The sequence below is a fragment of the Dromaius novaehollandiae genome, chromosome 6 (assembly GCF_036370855.1).
Source record: "Dromaius novaehollandiae isolate bDroNov1 chromosome 6, bDroNov1.hap1, whole genome shotgun sequence".
Classification (NCBI taxonomy): domain Eukaryota; kingdom Metazoa; phylum Chordata; class Aves; order Casuariiformes; family Dromaiidae; genus Dromaius; species Dromaius novaehollandiae.
Window position 1 is genome coordinate 47,698,924 of NC_088103.1, and position 18,092 is coordinate 47,717,015.

Sequence of the window (18,092 nt, forward strand, 5' to 3'; positions counted from 1 at the left end):
CAGACCAGAAAAAGAAGCATCACTGGCACCCCCCTTGTAGAGCACCTACAGACCTCCAGGTCTCCCCCTCCTCTTCTCCACTGGCGTGGCTCCACCACCAGCTACCCACTTAAATCCCATAACAAAAACGTGAACGATCTAAGAAAGGAGGGGAACAGTTTGTTTCTTCAAAAAAGAAACTGAAATCATTCTCTCAAAGATCTGCCACATTTTTCAGAAACATCTGAACGCTGCCTGTATCAAAACATCACGATGTTCAGGACAGGTGGCTGACAAACCCTTCCCTCTTTGTAATTTCCTCACAAAGCTACCTTACTTCTCTTCCAAACTGATGTGAAAATTACAAAAAGAAAACAAAACAAGTAGGAGAAGTGTTTATTGGAGAAGTGACAGTCTTGAGGAATATTCTCCACGGGAAACGAGTGTTTAATTAAACATACAAGGCGGCGCTTATCCAATGGAGAGGGACTTCTGAAGTACGAGCGGCTGTTTCCTGGCATACGTTACTTTTGCATATTCGTGATTTGTTTATTTTGGATACTGTATGCTTCCACAGGCATGACGGTAACAGCACATCGAAAGGCGAGGTAATAGTTAAAGTAATGCACCAACCGCTGCTCTAATACAACTTCCATTTCAGTAATATCTTTCAGTTTCCTGTCGAAGGCAGGAATAAATTAAATCAAATTGCACAGGGATGCTTTATCTGCATTCGACAATACTACTGTTGATGCTGATCATGTGGAAAACTTACGATTTTTCAGGGTTGTCTGTGAATATGCTTAACAGAAACAATGAAACGAATAAGTGCAATATTGAATGCTTCTGTAAACTCAAGAAAAGAATTAGCAGATTTGTTAATGAAAACTTATTTGGGTGAAAAACTGTTCCCTTTAGAACGAGTGCTCTTTATTCAACCTTTCAATGTCAGTTATCATTTTTAAAACAGCTTGACCTGGAAGCATACAGTTAAAATTGTGGTGACTGTTAATGACAGTTTTATTGGACACTATGCTTATAGTTCACATTTTGAGGTCTGTATGTAATTGATCTTTCTACCCTACATGAGAAACACTGCAATAAGTTGGTTGCAGCACCACATTATAGATATAGAGAAATAATAATGATGTCACCTTGAGATTCAAAGATCGTGGAATAGTAATAGTCTCCTAGCTCATTCTCCCAACTGTGATGACCTCTCCAGTACTAAATCTTAACAGTCTCAGCATTATTTTTGAATTATTCATGCTAGCCTTTTCCCTCACTACAAAATCAAGGAAAATGAATGCATCATGCTCTGTCAGCTCCACAGGTATTTTGGTAAAAATATAAAATGTTATTTGGTTTCAAAAAATCTGTGCAGCAATACAGGTCACTTGCCTATTCTGAATGAAAACAAAAATTCATATGCAGAAGGCAGGGAAGACATCCACTGTGAGTCGGAAGGAGCCATTTCCCGTCACTGAAAGTTCGGAAACCTGCGTTTTGATTAATTGCGTGTTCATCTGTAGAAATAAAGCCAGAATTAAACAAGCATCAATACACACAAACCATTTTTCAGTTACTTTGACAATGCAACGTTGCCATCATTTTAGGGACTGAGCAGGATGACAAATGCAGGGAATTACAGATTAGGAACTGACAGCCACTTTTTCAACATTTTATTTACAACTCAAATTAGTGATGATGTTTGGGTCAAGCAGTAATAGCAGCAGTAAAGAAAACAGACATTGCTTGAATTACATTACACTGAATTACGGCTGCACAGTAATGAGAGTAAAGACAACTAGTTTGTTCTTAAAGGCAGCAGGTTGATAACTCTTCTAGTTTATCAAACCTAGATAATAAGAGAGAGCTACAGTTTTATTCCAGTGATGGATCTCATAAAAAGTGCACATGGGAATAAAATAAAATGCATGTAAATGTAAACTCAAGCAGGTATCCTGATTCATCTGTAGCTGGTGACCTTTAAGTTCATGATGAAAAACAAATGTCAAGCTTTCAAAAGACAGGAGTATCCCTGGCTTTGCTGGGGATTTTGTATGCTGTCGCACAGACTGTATTAATTTAGTCTGGCATCAATAACCTTGAAATCAGGATTTTGCACTAAAAATCTAGTTTTATGTTTATTCAGAAAGCAAAGATAAAAGGCGACTTTATTTTAAGGGACCCTCCAGTGGCTACAGGGCAAATGCAATGCAACGTTGCTGATTTTGCCTACCTTGCTGTTCAATGCCAGCTCCCATGGCAACAGATTTTATATGAATACAAAGAGCATGATGAAGATCTCCCTTTATTTTGCACAGAGTTTAATTACGGAAAAGTCTCCTGTCTGTGGAGTTATCCAGCATCGTGAAATAGAAAACACTCCTAGAAAGCCTCGGCTCAAAAGAGCCGCAGGTTCTCGAGGCTGGCCGGGGGAGAGCAGAAGGACCTCATTTATCTACTTTTGCAGACAGCAAAGACGTTGTGTAAGGTATCTGTTTATACTGACACAAACATTTTAAACAGACTAAGAGGGGAACATCACCTAGTTGTTAAAGAAATTAATTACTTCTCTAACGCTAATGAAAAATGCTTTTATGCTACCATTCTCTCCTCAACTAGTTCATATGCTGAAAGACAGTCAGTCTGAATGTTTCACCTTAACACAGAAGGGAGAATAAAACATTTTATTTTATTTTTTGTTTTGTTTTTTGTAGTTACATGAAAAGATTTACCAGTTTTCCCATATATCCCCTTTGTTCCAGGTTATAAGGGAACACTCTTACTGTGATGAATTTCACACTGTATTTTAAAGTAGCTAAAAAGCACACATATGTCAAGAACAACAACAGAGGCATTAGAAAATCACAGTTTTTTATCTAATTGAACATCAGCCAGGACTGTCCTTACTTCAACTGTAGTGCTGCTAACATGCATAGCAAAGTGCCCCAGCAGGTGAAAAAAGTATTACAGACCGACGGGTAGCCACTGTTAAGCCTAGCTATGTCGAGAAATTGAAGACAATAGGACGCACACCTTCCCTCCACGCAGCAACTCTGTCACTGCAAACTAAGTCAGTTACAATTATGTATAACCCAGTTTTTTTCTTAGCCCATAATTCATACCTATTGAAATCAAAGGGAGTTTTGCCACTGACTCTAGTAGGAAAAGGATTATTCCCTTAGCTTGGCTACTTACAGAACAGTGGATAGCGTATTTCTACTTCCCATTCCCCAAAAAACTATTCTGTATTTAAGCATTAAGTATATATTCTGTATTTCACACACTTCTGCAGTCATTTGGTGCTTTGCTAAAAATGGACAGAGTAAGGATTCTACCGCACTGGGAGAAGCAGCCAGACTTTGAGTTGTTGTTGCTAGAATACTTTGATGCATAGACACGCAGTATCTTTTGAAACTGTGCAGGGTCTTCCATGAACAATGGTGGATTCCATCACTGCGCTGAATTTTCCTCTTCTGATGGCACATGGACATGAAAGAGAATCTTATCTGTCTGCAACAGCAAACACCGAGTTTGGATCCAAAGAGAGCCGTTCAAAGATACCACCGTGGCTCCTTCTTGACAAAGGCAGGCTGTCGCTGCAGCGAGAACCCGCTCCGTCCACGGGACAGGCTTGCACCGGCAGCGAGATGGGCTGCATGACCTAATGGCACTTTTCATCTCCAGCGTCTGCTTCTGTGATAGCCAGAGTTTATGGCCCCAGTGATCAGAGGGTATTTCAAAGTGCAATGTGCAGTCTCTTACCGCACGGTGACAAATGACATTTCACTTGGAAAAATGCAACCTAATATATCTAGGGAAAAATAATCTTAAGCAAAGGTATTCAATGCTAAACGGAAATCTGGAAAGAAGTAGACGTAAAAGAAATGTAAGCATGATAATACACAGCAGATTACATACGAGTTCTCGCTGAAACGCACATAAAAGTTTCCAGAATTGTTCATGGACTTCTGAAGATGCACAAACAGAAGCGCCACGTCAGAGGAGCCTGGTTCTGCTTCATTCTGTGACTGGCTAGGGTGTACGTAAGTGCGTTGCAGGCAACCCTGAATGCCTTTGCTCAGACCCATTGCTATTCACCTAATTCCTATTCCAGTACTCCTTACTGGTAGAAACATGCGTATCAGAAGTCACAAAAATTCAACTTCTCATTCTTGGCCACTAATGTGAAAAACAGCATCGTAGCAAGTTTAATGAACTTTTCTTCAATTCCCTTTTCCCTTAATTCCACAAGTAAGTATCTGTTTTAGGCCTTTGATGCAACACTCGTCAAATATTTGTGGATAATTCCTGTATCTCTGCTCAGTCTTGTAAGCCCAGATCTACAGAGGTACATAAACAAGTAGGCCTAGATCCAAACAGTTTTTAGGCTCTAATTTCTATTTTAGCACTGAACTTGAAAAAAATATATATATGTGTGTGTGTGTGTGTGTGTGTGCATATATATATATACACAAAAGAATCTCTCGATATGAGCCACAGTCACACTGTTGGTTACATCTCTCTTTAATCTTTCTTAACAAGTTTCTCTCTCCCAAGATGTAATTGTTTCTTACTGCTCTTTATTCAAGGGTGCATCTATTTCTTTGTGCATATGAGATTCCTAAGAAATATTTAAAGCTAATCCAGTTTAAAAGGGATCATAGAGAACTGCACTTAGATATACCAAGCCCTCTTCCTTCTTTGCAAAATAACTGGTGAATGAAGGGTCCCAACAAAGTCAATGCAGAGTCATCTGGCTGCACTTCATGCAGTGCCTCTTTGTATCGTTTCTAGATCGCAGTATTTTTTCTGTACCATTTTGTAAATTTATGTCTGCATTTTCCTTCCACACTGTATCTGTCATAACCACATTTTAGATTTCCTTGCTATTTGGGTCTTTTGTCCACTATAATCAAATTTATGGTTTTGTGTTATGCCATATAGAAAACCGAACATTTTCAAGTGAAATTCCATTTCATCTTCCTGTGCCCATATTTTTAAAGTAATTACAGCCTTGCTTTTTTCATCCTCTATCATGTCTATATGTTAAATGTTTGATTTTGCGTTTATCAAAAAATTTTAAAAAATAATTACTTCCTATGTCTTGAGTTTCGTTCACACTTCAGTGGAAATGGGTACTCCCAGTGCTGATCAGAGAAGCAGGTGTGAAACAAGCTGATGTCTGAAAGACCACAATTTTCAGTAATTGTTCCTAATACAGAATATATATACACATAAAAAGTATATATATATAATTTTGTATGAAGCACAGTGATGATTTTATTCCAGCATAAATACCATGCCCACATATTAAGTTCATTTAGACTAGCAGAAGCGAATTTTTCAGGTGTTTGCACCTAATATTAATGTTAAAATTCAGAATATTTCATGCAAAGATAATGACAGAGCCAATTTACTGGCAGTGCAGTATTTACTAGATACTAGTGCAAATACTAGGTCCCTCCTACTATTGCTATACAGTTAGCTAAGACAACATTTTAGAAGAATATCATCGCATGCTTTTGGGATGTCATGGATATTTTTTTTAGATTTGAAAATATCTAGAAACCTGGATATGAAAGCGAAGAAACATGACCGCTTCCCGTTAACTATTTACCTGCAACCGTTGTCAGATAAATGCCACTCAACATCTGAGGTCAGCTCAGTTTCAAACAGTGTTCTGCATTCCTGAACTGCTTCCCAAACCTTGGGAAGGCAAAGAGAGGAAAACAAATAGCAGATGTGGGAATTGGGAAAAGGAAATGGTCATTTTTCCAGCGTGGGTCATGGAGAATAGATTAGTGAGTCCAGGATAGTTTAAACATGCTGGCACAAGCAGCAGAAGCTGGCCTTTGCCCAGTACAAACAGTGCCAAATTCGTGAGAGTGTGGAGCGTTGCGCATGTGGCCGATCACATGCTGCCAATGTCGGGTGGTTGTCCACATGCCATTTAAATGCCCTTGGCTTTGATCCACATGACTTCAGCGTTTCCTGATCGCACCGAGGGGCTGCTGCAGCAGCAGCCGTGGCTGCTCGGCAGGTCTGCGCGAACAGCCCCGAGCGGCGCGGAGAGTCTCCAGCAAAGCCAGCGACACGGTCCCGCTGCAGGCACGCCTCTTGCACCACGCGGAGGAAACGGGTCCCGCTTCCAACGTACGCATTTTTAACATTAAGGCTTAAATTTAAGATTGCGGCATGAATCTTCATCTTCTTAATTACAGGCAACACTGGTAACAGACTGATGGTATGAAAACAAGCTTGGGAGAGTGAGGGCATGCTGGAAAGCATCAGGTGAATTCTGCTTTTTATGTTTTATTGATACAGTAGCATGTGATGCCACTTTAGCTTGTCATAAATCCAGGGGATGATAATTTAGTTCACTAACTCTGAACTGAACAGGGATAGTAATTACCTCCCAGTACCTTCTTACAGTCATGCAGTATTTGAGCCACATTCATAACCAGGACAGACACAGCGAGGCTAACGCCATGGAAGTGAAAATACGGCTTTGAACACATGAAATGTGGGCCAGCGACGATGGAAGCAGAGACCACCCGGCCGCCACACAATGAATGAGATGTCATCAATCGCATCCCACAGCTCAGGATGTTATTCTTGTGCAGGCCACAATCAATTATGTCTGCACAAAATGACTACACTCACTTTTTTGGGTCTCCAGGAAATCTTTGTTCAAATTGAAGATGGTTTTCTAACAGGCTCTGCTCTTTACCCAATTTTCCAGCTGAGTTGACTGAGGCACAGGCAGGTCAAAAGGCTTACCCAAGGTCAGCGAGTGAATCAATGACTTAGGTCAGATTAGATCTTGGTCTCTTCTCAGCTTTTCATACTTCACTGTTACTGCTAGATCACCATTAGAACTAGGTTAACAAAAATGTCATGGATGTGCTTTAAAAATATATATTTTTAAACTTGTTATTCCAGTAAGAATTAAGCTCTTCAGGTAGCACACCATGTAAGATTACGTTTCAAGAGGTTACTCCTCTACTGCAAGGAATTCAATATCTAGTACAATGTACAATTACCATCAGGAGAAATAGCGGTACTACCATATGAAAATAATAAAACTGCAGAAAAGTAAAATTCACAGATCAAATACCAAAGTCCTCACTCAGGTCAAATTCTCCCTGACTTTAATTGTATTTTGCCTTGGGTAAAGGCTTCAGACTTGGCCATAAGTTAGCACACTGATGCCCTGGTATAAAAGGTGCTTTATTTACTTTATATTCCCTGAAAGACACGGTAGAATTCAAGCAGCAGTTAAACTAAAGGGAAGAGCTCATCTGAATCTGAAGCAATGTCAGCACATTTTGAGAATAACGTTGGGCTACCTCTTCCAGCCAGCCGCTACGCGCTCTGCAGGAACAGTCAGGCGGTGGGACAGGTGCCCCGCGAGGCCGTGCCGTCTCCATCCCCGGGGGGTTTCAAGACCCACGTGGGCCTTGAAAGCCTTGAGCAACCCGGTCTGACCCCAGAGCTGACCCTGCTTGAGCAAGAGGCTGGCCCAGAGCATCCCCGAGCTCCCTCCCCGCCTGGGTGATCCTGTAACGTCGCTGCGTATTCTCCTTCCCGGGACAACTACAACCTGTGCAGCCTCCAGCTGCTCCTCTCCGCTGCGAGCCCCTGGCTCGCCAGCTCCCTGGACACACGAAGACACGGCACGCAGAAAGAGGGATACATTGCCTTCTCCCACCATGGGGATGGTAAGAACCATGTCTGGAGCCTGATCAGGTCCTAAATCAGTAAGATATGCAAGCACAATATTTTGGGAGGCCCTTTGAAAAGTTTTGCTTAAAAATAACTTTTTTCTCAGCAATTATTACATAAAAAAACAGAAAAAAGTTAATCAAATTGTCTTCCTTTTTTCTTCATTCATGTTTATACTAGAAAAGAGACACTTCTTGTTCTGGGCTTTTTGCTTCCCAGACAACCTGAAAAGAATGCTTTGGAAAGCCCTGTCAGGAGTTTTGTTTTCCCGGTTTTCGGATGCTGGCAGACTCGGCAACAGAAGCTCTCCGGGAGCTCTTGGCAAAGTGCAGCAATGAGGAAGCGGCACCTCCTCAGTTCTCTCATAAGGATCAAAGCAATTCAGTGGCAACATGAAAAGACTGTATTTTAAAATTGACAGGATACCCTGAAAAAAATTAAAAGATCAAGCTTAAAAACTCTGGGAAGAGCGCATTTTGAGTTTCAAAGAAAATAAAATAGCATCTAAAAAGCAGTATTAAAAATACCCTTAGATTCAGGGGAAACATTTGAATTTGTCCAGTGTTGAAACAGTGTATTATTGATAAGTAAAATGCTCTCTACTTCTTTTTTATACTGTATAAAACTATTTCAAGATAAAAATATTCAGCCACTAAGTTGGTTAAATTATGCTGATTTTTCTTTTGCACTTCTATGCAGGCCAGTTAGAGCTGAACGAGACAGGTGAGGACAGCGATACTGAAGGAGGCAGAGGCAGCCTAAGAACAGAACAAAATTTAAGAACATTTAAAGAAAGATTTGCAAATATAGGACACAGAGTAGTTGTTCATTGGCTCATCCTGATTCCTGGAACCTAAAAATACTATTAAAAATACAAATGTTATCTTCCTTTCCACTAGAACATCTTCCGTCATTGCTCTCCAGGCTTGCTCTGGAGTTGTTTTTGCCAACGTCTCATTTTTGTCAGAACCGTGAGTACACTGAGGTTTCAACATATGCCTGACCTTTTCAGGGTGCACATTTTTACCTTTACCATCTAGGGACTTGCCTGTGCTTGAAATCTGCTGCAGGTTAACTTGAATTATTTCATGTTAAGGTGCTTAATGTCACAAACAATTGTTTTCTTCTGTTGCAGGTCAGCTGGCATTTAAATGTGCACTATTAAACCCACTCAGAAAACTGAACATAGACTTGCCTACATCACTGTACATGTGGAAGCCGCCCCACCTCAGCTGTGCATCTGGCACTGGCATCGCGCACCAGTTTGCTGATCGCGGGACCAGCCTTTCTACCCCCTCAGCACAGACTATTGTCACAGGGACACTGTGCCACTTCCCAGGAGGTGCTGGACCACAGCCAGGAGCAGTGCCAGCTCTGGGGAGCTCTCAGACCTGCATTATAACCCCGATTATTCAGCATGCTTCTCTGCTCTGATCCTGGACTTCACTGCCTTCTGAGAATAGCAGGGTATAGAGGCCAAAGTGAATTTTACCAACTGCAACTTATAAATATATAAGCTGCTGATCACCGCAAAATTCTATTTACCTCACAGAGCCCGTTACATTATTATACAAATGTTAATAAAAGAGACCAGAAGTAAAGTTAGCGCCCTAATTTGGCACTGAAGCTGCAGAGCAGTGCAACTTTCTCCCGTGGTTGAACAGGGCTCCTACCTGCACTGAGTTCTGTAGCACTATCTTGGCAAAGAGGTACGTATCTTCCCAGCTTTCGCTTTGTGTTCCAACACCTCAGGGAAACACACCTTAAGTATGCTTTCTTTATAGACGAATATACATAGGGAGCTACTAGCCTGTCTTCGCTAACCTGTTTTATTACTCACAGTTCATATACATGCTGAACTAGGACATTATTAACAATTTTCCCGACTTGTCAAAACAGCAATTCCTTGTCCCTTTCCCTTCACACAGACCTCGGGATTCCCATCAGTGTGAATGGGAAAGACTGGAAAATATCACATCATCATGTAGCTTATCCGAGACTAAAAAAACTCCAAAACTAAAAAAAAGGCACATTTTGTTATCACTGAAACAGCTACTATGTTTGGACAACAAACTCATTCCTCATTAGCTCTTTTTTCTCATAGCATCTAACATGATGATTACAAGCTGGACTGAACAATAACTGGGTATCTGTCCAAAATATGTTGGAGAAAACAACGCTTTAGAAAGATAAAAACAAAGAAAAAAGAGTCCAAACATGGGATCAAGGGAGCAGAGAAAAATACCTAGATTCTCACGAGCACAACTGATACAAATCCTGCAGAAGCAAACAACCCTCCTGAAGAACATACTGATGCTGGACTGCATTAGAGCTTTTGTTTATGGCCTTCCTGGATTTTGCATGGCATTCACTATGCTCATATATCCTCACAACATTGAATTTGTTATTTGTTTAAAAAATTAAAAAGTCTTAATGGTAATGGGTTTGAGACTTGCACAATTCATTAAAATCTTCACCACCACGGTCATAAAATTCGCATGGCACTACACTGAAATCCACACGTACGCTACAGAAGAAGCCACACGTAAAGCATACAAAGATGCCCACAGGCATGAGGACAAAATGCACATGCGATGCCTTGTAAAACACTCGCAGGAGCCTGCATACACGCAAGGCTTGTACAGCCATTGTAATTAAAGCCTCCCGCAAAGGCGCGTGCGCTGCTCTCAGGTGGCCCTTTGCCTCAAAGCAGGAGCCCACGGCTTCCCCGCCAGCCGCGCAACTGCAGCACTTGGAGGAGGCAGCACTCGGCCCTCGTCTCCCACCCCATCCTACAAACGTCCGCATGGCTCTTAGCTTGTTCTCACATGTCTCTGCTGCTGCTGCAGTGACCTCAGTGTTTTCTCGGTCATGTGCCATGTAGCTATACTAAAGTTCATGTTTTTGTAGGAAAAAAAGGCCGTTTTTACCTAGGAACAGCAATTCATATCACACGATTCGTCTCAGCTGCCAGGGACTAAACGGCTTCGTTAGCCCCAGACGTCAGGGCTCGAGATCCGGCGTTGCCAGTCACCTCGGTAATGGAGGGCCGGAGGTGGGACTGTCTAACCTCCTAAATGACTCTCGGCTTTCCCTAGGCTCCCCAAGCACACGACTGCTCGCCATCAGATTTTCACTAAACCGTAAGGACAATGTGAAAATGCAGGCGAGCAACAAGTTGTTTCTGCAAAAGCACATTACCTGACAGCAAAATGACAAGCTATGCTGGTCTACAGAAAAAAAAAAAAAAAAAAAGCCTGTATCAAAATGCGTTTTCCAGTGTTGATATCAGCACTCTGTCAATTCAGTTACTGCAGGTCCCTTCTGCATCCTCCACTTTGGGATTAGCATCTAGGTTGTGGGAAATTCTCTCTTTTACTCGCTCTCTCCTGCAGTAAGTTCCTTCTACTTCATCGGCATCTTAGCCAAAGGTTCCCATATTCAGACAACTATTCCATTTTTTGTTCCTACTTTTTGCTGTGCATTTATTTCTATTATGCTAACTGTGCCGCTGCCATCCGTTCCTATTGCGCTGATGACAACACGTGCAAGCAGTCTCAGGGAACTGGATTCCTCTAATGCAGACCCTCTTCGCAGCAAAGCAGACACATTCCTACCTGTACAGAGTAATTCAATATTAACAGTTTTGACTGTTCTTTAGTGCCTGCATGACGAGGTTTGCTAGCGCTCTGAAGATTACACAAGGCTAGAGTTATACACACAGTTTATAAAAGGATACAGAATTCATACATTTTACATAGACAGATTCCCTAAAGTGTCACACCACATTTTAGCATCTGAACCTACTGTGATTCAGTAAAAGAATCCTGCTTCTCTGCAACGGATCTCAGGCTCTGCAACCTCCTACACATGCATATATCATCATTGACTTCCAAAAGAGAACTGTTGGCGTGAGGGACAGAAGCCTACCTCCTATAATGGTATATACTACATTCTGCAGCAACCTTTCTTCTCATATTTCAGAGTTGAAAAAGGCCTGTCAAAAAGGGGCTATTATGAAAGGGAATTTGAAGACATTCATAAACATCTAGACAGAAAATTGCATTTTCAATATGAGAACCTCAATAGTTAAGGCTACATTTGGGAGATCACTATGGCCCTCTTATTTTCTGCTTATGCTGTCAAAGTTTGAATTCATGTTGGGTTTTTGAGCAATTCAAACAAAGGATACTTTCATAAACATCCATTTCATAAACTACAGCATATCTAATTCTTTGGGTTCTGAAGGCTGAGCTGAATGTAGTGTTTGTAGTCTACTGAGAATATGTCTGGAAAACATAAAACAATCTGCTAGGTAAGTTACAAAGCTGTTGACATAAGGAATGAAAATGGAAATTCTGTGGTAGTCTCCTACATCCACAGTTTTACACTGTACTTTGCCTGATGTTAGTTGATTGGTGCAGTATATCTTGATGTTAGTATGCCATTTCAGAAATGTTCTGACATTATCTATTTGGCAGTTTGAAAAATAGTATCAAACTCCCAATGCCTTTGAGCACACGTTTCAACACAGCAATCATAATATCCATTTCCATCGATGCAAGAGGCAGGTTAGTACCAACTTCAAGTGACTTCATTCCTAAGACTACAATGTGTGCTTCTACAAAATACACACACACACACACAGAGAGCATGCACGCACGCACACACACCCCCTTGGACATGCACGCACATTGCTTTGGCTAAAAAGACCAAGAGGAATTAACTTGATTTAATTTCCAGTGCCTCCTGGTAAATGCAGAGCTTCATGGAGGAGCAAGCCTGCCCCTACTAAGTAATTGATGCAGTGAGTTCTCGGAATAGCATGCCACAGATAATTGCTGGCAACTTCACCCACCCATGACGTAGGAACAAAAGCAATGAGGAATTTGCATTCAGAAAAAAGGATTATTAAGTATATCTTTCAAGTTATTTATGACGATCACAAAGATGTGCGTATCTCTAAACTGACTATAATAATCCAATATTTTGAAGGATTGTTCTGTTGTAAATATGCTTAAAATATCTCAATAGGAAAAAATATATGCTGTAAAATTTGCTGTAATATTTATTGAAAATGCTTGAGCCTCATTGGAATTTGCCAATAGCTGCAAAAGCTCCATTAAATATAGGACTCCAGGCACACTTAACAGGAGATTTATCAGTGGCCTTACTTCACCAAAAATTTCTCTAATTTAACATTTATGAGCTTTTTTATTACACAAATTTCTCTGTAGTTCTGTTGTAGATAGAACCTGTTTGATAGATAGATTTGATAGATATTTATTACATTTTGTATTCCATCTATGTGGATGAAAGTTCTGTGGGTTAGCCCTACCAATATTGCCAAAGCATTTCCAACAATTTCTGGAATAGGGCAGCCAAGAGATAACTAAACCAACTAAAATAGGGTATATGAAACACCATAACTTTTTATGTTTTTGTCCCAAAGAAAATGAAGCCAATCTCTGCTAATATCCCTTTCATTTACACGGTTTGCTACTAGATTTCCCTAAAGGCATTAGTGGCTGGCAAACAACTCCCAGCACCTTGATTACAGGAAATGATACTTCTCCCAATGCCAAGCTTCTTCATAAGCACTGAAAATGGTTTGCCTACTAAAATACATTTTCTTAACTTAACAGTAATTCTACACTTCAAACCACCCAATTTCCTTCCTCTCCCAGCCCAGGAACCAGTTGTATTCCTGCTCAATATATCCGGACTCCTAACTTACTGTTTTTTCTAGAGATGGATCTATGCTTCCAAGTTCAAATGTGGAATCAAATCCACACTTGGAGACTGCAGAGATGCAGACTGCTCAAATTCTGATACAAGGAAAATATTCTCCTCTTACTAAAGCAGTTCTTTAACAATCTTAGTTGGTATTGAAAATGATCTGGCATCATCAGCGATTCTTATAGGTCCCTATATTTTGCTAAAGATAGGCCTCCCAATCTCTAATCTGCTCCAACCCAGGCTGAAGAATGAGGCCCAGAAAATCATACTTCTTCTTCAGTATTACCCCTCTTACTCAGTCCTCACTTCTTACTCTCCCTGAAGAAGATAAAAGTCATATCCCACGCGATCAAAAATCAACTCCTTTTAAAGTTCCCAGAAACACTTGCACTCACTCGCACATACGGGATGTAAGCTCACTTCCCCTTGACGCAGATGCATACTTCTCAGCATTTCACACCAATTAAAATATATGGACAAACTCCCATAATGTGCTGTAAACAAAAACCTGGTGGAAGAGAGTATTTCTATTACTAAAAACCTATTTGGCGGGGGAGAGAAAGAGAGAAAGAGAGAGAGTGTGTGTGTGAGAGAGAGAGAGAGAGAGAGGGAGAAGGGAGAGTCCTTCAGGGACAATTAAAGCACTAACGCGCACACACCAAACAGCTAGATGTGTATTGACAAGAACTTTCCACATTTACATTTGCAGGACACATCCCTGCTGCTGAGAAAATACAAGTGTCTTGGCAAATGAAACCACACAGTCTACGGTTTCCTTTAGCCTTTTTTTTTCTGCTGATTGTAAATGTGAAAAGCAATACTTATTTACTTGTTCTAGTGAATTCATATAAAGTTACATTACCACATTTATTCGCAGCTGAGGAGGCTCATGTGCAGAGGTCGCATGAGCACAGGAAGTGATCAAGGCCAGATTCGGTCTGAAGTAAGGCACATTGGCAGAAATATATTATGCCTTTAGTCCAATCTGACAATTTTCTCTGGGGGGAAATTTAAGAACTACAAGTGAGGTCCAAATCACAGTGATTTTGAACACTACATCTTTCCTGAGACTCCATCTGTTTCTATCTCAAACTAGCAAGAGGGTAGTTACAGCTCCAATGCCCAGCCCTGTCTTCCAGAGCAGATGTTGCAGAAGTTAGCTGCTTTCAGAGGTTAGTCCTTAACTTGGAATGTAATCCAGACTGAAATATTTGTGAATTCGCATCTCAAGGCCTTTAATAAAAATCTCCTTTCTTAAAGGTTTCCATTCCATCCCATTACACTCTGTAACCCTGAAATTTCATACACTGGTCTTAGTTTTGGTTTACTCAGAAGTAAATTCATTTGCTGTCCCTAGAAGGGCACTGAACTATTTTGCACTGAACTGCAAATACACGTTCCAGTTTGGGGAAATATTGTTCTGTACTTGAAAGCAACAGATTTAATAATAAATAATCTAAAAAAATGAAAGAAAATGCCATGAATGAAAAACAAAGACATGGGGCAACATCTAAAACACATTTTAGAAATTCTGTATCTTATTACAATATCAGTGTTACGAAAATTTTCTTATAAGCTTTCGTATTAGTGAAGTAGACTGGATGTGTCATAAGTGAATGCTGTATTCTTGAAACTATTATTAACACCTAGTGGTCCTTACAGATAATTTAATAAAAATGCCTGAGCGCATATACAAACTGAAATAGTAGGAGCAGGCCTAAGTACCTGGAAAAGGGGGAATAAGTGTTCTGCTGACACCGATGTCATTGACCGGTGATACACCTAATCAGGAGTATTCTTCTCAGCCTTGCCCTTGTCATCAGGGACACACTAGGTAGAAATTTGAAAGTTCAGTGATTGAAATTATAATGGTATTTACCTAAAAATAAGAAAGATTAAAAACCGGACAGCAGGATTAGAGGAGATTTGAGTGAGATGTTCATAACTGTGAAGGCAGAGTGAAATGGATCAGGAGTATCTTTTTCACCTTGTTTGCTAACAGAAGAATATGACACTCAACTAAGTCAAAACAAACATGACAGAGGAAAGATTTCACTGATTCTAGTAGTTTCCCTTTAATCTTGCATTCTAGTATTTTCAAAATAAAACAAATTCCTTCTTTTAAGAGATGAAATACTTGACTGAAATTTCCAGAGTGCTTGAAAGTGTGCAGTAACATTCACTAATAATTGGGAGGTATTAATGAATCTTACACTCCATCAATTGAAACTGTTGCAAACATCCTACTTTACTCGTTCTCTTGCCACTCACAGCTTACAGGAGAGGTGCAGACAGCATCAGACTTGCTCCACCTGAACTAATCCCAGAAGTGGAGAGGAATGTAGGGCAGAGACGCAATTTCATGCACAGCACTGCATTAAGCAACTGTACACCTTCTTGTCCTGGTTCAGATCTACACAGCTCAGGCACATGCTATGTAGATGTGCCTGAGAACAGCCTGTATGTTTTAAGGTTCTGTAAATCCCTAAGCATTTAATTATACAATTCATAGTCAACTGTAAAAGCAGTCCTTCAGAGACCTCCTTGCTAACCAAGTTTTGCTTTCAAGCAGTACTGCTGTCAGCACTAACATCTGCCGCGGCCGTGCTGGTTAGTAGGTTGGGACGGTTTCTTTCAGATGTGGACTTCATGAACGTGATCCAGGCCTTTATTCACCTTTCTACTCAGTAATGGCAATGTGCTCAATATGGAGGTACTGTTAATCCGAACCAGAATTGCAAGGGAGTGAAGGGAGCAGAAGCCCACTTCCTAACCAATTTATCTTAGCAAGAGTACACGACAGAGTACTCTGCCATCTGTTTATACTGGCTGCTTGTTGGTTCCTGAGTGGCCTTACAGCTTGGAAGTGCTCTAAATGTTCAAGACCGGTACAGTTAAGAGACAGCTTTCATCACCTGTCACAGCTGTGATCAGGCATGCTTATGTTGGAAGTTTCCTTAACGGGAAAACTTGGAACCTTACGGATAATTCCTGCGAGTCCCCACCTTTAGAACATCATCTCCTTCTCAACTGGCATAGGCCAGACCAACCTGCAAGGCTTACCTTTATACCGATACTCTGAATGAAGAAACGGCAGGAAAAGGCCTGACAATTGTTCAGGAAGAGGAGAATTGCTGAGATTGACATTCGTAACACTTGGTTTATAAACAGTTTGCAATTTTTTGTCAAGCAGCAGATCTATCCCGTACTGCAGAAATCTACACCTTGCTTCCTTTTAATTCGTATCATGATACTGGATTTTTAAATGTCTGAGAAAAAAAATGATCAGGGCTTAAGATTTTTTATATTTACATTCTAAAATAACTCTCTCTACAGTATCCCATCCAGTCCAAAGCTTACTGAAGTGAAGAGTTCAGTTAGCAATGAGTTCATCTTCACATAAGCCACTGCACTTGTACAGTGCATGCAACGGTACTACCTTTTAATTTACCATTTATCCAGGCTTCATGAAAACTAGTGAAAAACTCATTTTCTCTCATCAGCACATACAACATCACACAGGTATGCAATAGTTTGAGCAATTTGCTCAGTCACAGCTACTGTAAAGGCTCAGTAATAGAGTTTAATTATAAATGCATAAAAAAGTCACAAAGTATGAACCAAAGTCTCTAATTGGTTGTAATTTATAAACATGGAATATTTTTTCCTGAATTTCTTTTTAATTGTAATACAGGGTTTTTGTTGGTCAAAGGCCATTTTATTGATACGCTGTTCATATCAAGCCCTTTGTATCCGATTTATGTATTGTTAAACCCTTTAAATTAAATGTTATTCATCCTTGTGATCACTTCTATCTCACTCTGAATTGTTATGTTTTATGTTTGGAGGCTGCAACTAGCAGCAGGAGACTGTGGAAGCTCTGGACACTTTTACCATCTTAGACCAACTCCAACAGTGATTTTTGGCTAACGCCTTGCCTACCTACACAGTAAAGAAGGCAAAACACTGTAGTAAACATTACAGGTGCATATTTCTTTAAGAGACTGAAGGTTAATGGCCCAGAAAGCAAAAGGGGGAGCTAGGTATGGTGTTAAAAATATTACCTCTAAAAATAGCAGGAGCGCCTCAGTGCTACGTCTGTCGCAGCGGTCCCAGCCGTTACCCTTTGCGAGTCTGCGCCTCCTGCAACTACCGGAAAGGTGTTTTCAGTTGCATTGGAAGAACTCCCTCATTTTGGTCCAAATTTTGTAATTTTTTACAATCAGAGCTAACCATTTAGTGTCATTTTTATTCACAGTGCTGTCTTCCTATGGAAAAAACATTTCCAAGAGTCTGTAATGACTTTTTTAAAAAACCTTTCTGATCTTTCTTTCGCTGCAAACTTTACTAGCACCTTTATCCTGTTTTTTTCCCCCTTTTTTATGTCCTCAAGCAAACCCCGCCCTAAGCTCTTAATACCTCCTACACGTTTCGCTGTGCCAGCTCCCTGCCTCCTCCTTTGAAAACAGTATTTGCCAAAGTCCCCTGTGCGAGCTCCCCGGCTGGGCGCACCGTCCCGGGCGGGGAAAAAAAGGAAAACCCCCCAAATTCGGGCTCACTTCGGCTGCGGCCCGGGGCGGCGCTCGGACGCGGCGCCTTTCTGTCAGCGAGCGGCGGGAGGCCGCGGGCGCTGCTGCGTC

The 18,092-nt window shown here is 40.8% G+C and overlaps 1 long non-coding RNA gene across 1 annotated transcript; it reads right to left on the minus strand.

Moving 5' to 3' along the window:
* Nucleotides 1-359: 359 nt before the first annotated feature.
* Nucleotides 360-17,994, minus strand: LOC112992699 (uncharacterized). Its single transcript, XR_003261593.2, has 3 exons — nt 17,686-17,994; nt 17,517-17,601; nt 360-1,505 (listed from the first exon to the last, which is right to left on the minus strand). It is a non-coding gene; the product is annotated as an uncharacterized LOC112992699 (long non-coding RNA).
* Nucleotides 17,995-18,092: the final 98 nt, after the last annotated feature.